The 3724-nt window shown below is 43.8% G+C and overlaps 1 pseudogene; it reads left to right on the top strand.

Annotated features, from left to right (window-relative positions):
* Positions 1-1041: 1041 nt before the first annotated feature.
* LOC133764799 (vacuolar protein sorting-associated protein VTA1 homolog) lies at positions 1042-3291 on the top strand (annotated as a pseudogene).
* The last annotated feature ends 433 nt before the right edge of the window (positions 3292-3724 follow it).

Here is a 3724-nt window from a genome sequence, read left to right as displayed (position 1 = left end):
AATCTCTGGAGAAAGGACAATCTCTTCAAAAATAGTGCTGAGAAAATTTGTTCTTCACAATGTAGTAGGAAACAAGATCCCCACATTGTAACTTGTATAAAAATTAACTGTAATTGGATCATTCATCTAAATCTAGGGCAAAATATCAGGGAAACTCCGCAAGACATTGTCATAGTCAAATACTTTTGGAAAAAGACCCCATGAAACACAGACAATAAAAGGAAAAATAGTCAAAGGAGATTATATCAAGCTAAGAAGCTTCTGAACTGCAACAAAGGAAGCAACTGACAGAATGGGAGAAAATATTCACAAACTATTTGTAAAAATCTCCAAAATCTCTACTGAGCTGAACAAACTCAACAACAAAACAAACAATCCAGTTCAAGAAATGGGCAATAGCCATTTTTCCTGTTATATTAACAGGCAGTTTTATTAAGCATTTCTCCAAGGAAGAAATTCAAATGGCCAACAGACACATGAAAAAATGTTCAGGGCCACTAGCCATCAGGGAAATGCTAATAGACACCATAATGAGATTTCTCCTCACCCCAGTTAGTGTGGCTATCATACAGAAACCAAAAATCATTTTGGGTCAGGCACTGAGGCTTAGTGGGTTAAGCCACTGCCTGCAGTACTGGCATCCCCTATGACTGCTGGTTTGAGTCCTGGCTGCTCCACTTTTGATCCAACTTTCTGCTAATGAGCCTGAGAAAGCAGTGGAGGATGGCTCATTAGCCTGGAAGAAGTTCCTGGCTCCTGGCTTCAATCTAGAACTGCCTTGGCCATTGTGGTCATTTGGGGAGTGAACCAGAAGAGATCTCTCTCTCTCTCTGTAAATCTACACTTCAAATAAATAAGTAAATAAATCATTTTTAAATCACAGAGTATTTTGTTGAACAATTTTAAATGTTGTATGAGCAGATATCTACAACCATTGAATTATTTTTACAATAGTCTGGTTTAAACTGTTTTTCTGTGAATGCAAGGATTTATACTTCAAAAAAGTATAGGCTTGAGGAAGTGGTGTATGCTAGAGTGGAGATGCCAGAGCTCGCTCCACTGCCCCCACTCTCCCCACAGTTTAAGAACATTCAGCATCACCTGATGGTTCAGGAGCATGACAAACAGGACTCTGTGGTGGCCAATTACTGAATAGTTGCTCAAGAATTGCTCTGAGAAGTTGTTGGCAGCCATTGTTTGATCATTATTTATTTCACCAAGAAAGTCATTTATATGCCACACAAACTAGAATGAAGATTGATAATAAAACTGAATGTCATAAATTTTTATCAAAATTAATGGGTCAGGCCGGCACCACGGCTCACTAGGCTAATCCTCCGCCTTGCGGCGCCGGCACACCGGGTTCTAGTCCCGGTTGGGGCACTGATCCTGTCCCGGTTGCCCCTCTTCCAGGCCAGCTCTCTGCTGTGGCCAGGGAGTGCAGTGGAGGATGGCCCAAGTCCTTGGGCCCTGCACCCCATGGGAGACCAGGAGAAGCACCTGGCTCCTGCCATTGGATCAGTGCGGTGCGCCGGCCGCAGCGCGCTACCGCGGCGGCCATTGGAGGGTGAACCAATGGCAAAAGGAAGACCTTTCTCTCTGTCTCTCTCTCACTATCCACTCTGCCTGTCAAAAAAATAAAAATAAATAAAAAAATTAATGGGTCTGTTAGAAGCTCTTAAGAAACAGTTGGGCTGGCGCCGTGGCTCGGTAGGCTAATCCTCCACCTTGTGGCACTGGCACACTGGGTTCTAGTCCCGGTCGGGGCGCCAGATTCTATACCGGTTGCCCCTCTTCCAGGCCAGCTCTCTGCTGTGGCCAGGGAGTGCAGTGGAGTATGGCCCAAGTGCTTGGGCCCTGCACCCCATAGGAGACCAGGAGAAGTACCTGGCTCCTGCCATTGGATCAGGCAGTGCGCCAGCCGCAGCACGCCAGCCACGGCGGCCATTGGTGGGTGAACCAATGGCAAAAGGAAGACCTTTCTCTCTGTCTCTCTCTCTCACTGTCCACTCTGCCTGTTAAAAAAAAAAGAAACAGTTGGGGGGCTGGCACTATGTTGCAGCAGGTTAATGCCCTGGCCTTCAGTGCTGGCATCTCATATGTGCTCCAGTTCAATTTCCAGCTGCTCCACTTCTGACCCAGCTCTCTGCTCTGGCCTGGGAAATCAGTAGAAAGATGGCCCAAGTCCTTGGGCCCCTGAACCCATTTGGGAGACCTGGAAGAATGTCCTGGCTCCTGGCTTCAGGTCAGCACAGCTCCAGTCATTGCAGCCATTTGGGGAGTGAACTAGCGGATGGCAGAGGGCTACTCTCTCTCTGTCTCTCTGCCTTTCTGTAACTCTGCCTTTCAAATAAATAAATAAATCTTAACAACAACAACAACTGTTAGACCAGACTCAGATGGGGCTCAATTATCCCAATGAGAGACTTCAAGGATGCAAAAGCAAAGAGGTTTATTGTTCTAGCTCAAGCTAGGGTCCTCTCCTCCAATCATCACAGCAGTCATCTGATGAGGACCCATCCCATTTTCTTTGTGGGGTTTATATAAGGTTTTCAGAGACATTCTGTACATTATAGCACCATTCAGCAAATCATCTCATTCTGCAGGAAATTTAAAGAACATCTCTTAAAATTGATTAGTAAATCCAGTGGCTGGAATGGACCTAGTAAAGGTGGTTGGATGGCTTTGGGGTTGATGCTTTTTTAAATGATCAAGTTCTTCTATACTGCAAGTCTTTTAATAGATGCCATAACCGTGTTTGACATAACACTGATAAAAATGTGAAACACAGGAAGTATACAAGCTGGAAGGAAACATATATCCATAATTGCTTAAACAATGAGGAGACTCCTCAAGCAGGCCCTATTGCAATTGAGGAAGATACTGATGGTGAAGAAAATGAAGATGCTGTAGTAGCATCTCTGCCTACCCAGCACACCTCAGCCATCATCATCTTCAGCATTTGACCCAGGCAGCATGCCATCAGATAGCTTTAGTTGAATAAAGAGTCCTCTGGGTGCACATACCCCAGCCAATACACCAGTGAAAGTGCCTCATTGCATGGGTGTAACAAGGAATACTATCCATCCTACTCTATAGACTATTCCAGCCATTGATCCTGCACTTTTCAGTATAGTTTCCCAAGGCGATACCCTCCTCACCCCTGAGGACTTTGTGAGAGCTCAGAAATACTGCAAATATGCTGGCAGTGCTTTGCAGTATGAAGATGTAAGCACTGCCATTCAGAATCTACAGAAAGCCCTCAAGTTACTGACGACTAACAGAGAATGAAGCCTTTGTACAACAGATCCATGTATCTTTGGCATAAAGAACTGACTCTATTACTCTGTCTTCAGCCTATCAAGAGTACAATTTTAAGAAAGACTTCAGTTGAATTGAATATGACAATAAAATCTGTGTGTATCTGATTCCTTTTGAAGCATTCATCAGTAGCCTCAACAAGTTTTTATTGTCTATATAATGGCTCCGATAATTTACATATACATAGGGCTGATGTTGGCAAGATCCTAAAAACACCATTTGAACCCTGGTTCAGCAAATGAAAATACAGAAAATACATATTGGAATAAGCTTTATTAATTTACATACATGAAGAGAATTTTTTTAACTTTTATTTAATGAATATAAATTTCCAGTATACAGCTTATGGATTGCAATGGCTTCCCCTTCCCATAACTTCCCTCCCACCCGCAACCCTCCCCTC

Source organism: Lepus europaeus, chromosome 7 (assembly GCF_033115175.1).
Source record: "Lepus europaeus isolate LE1 chromosome 7, mLepTim1.pri, whole genome shotgun sequence".
Taxonomy (NCBI): domain Eukaryota; kingdom Metazoa; phylum Chordata; class Mammalia; order Lagomorpha; family Leporidae; genus Lepus; species Lepus europaeus.
This window is presented reverse-complemented; position numbering and strand designations above follow the sequence as displayed.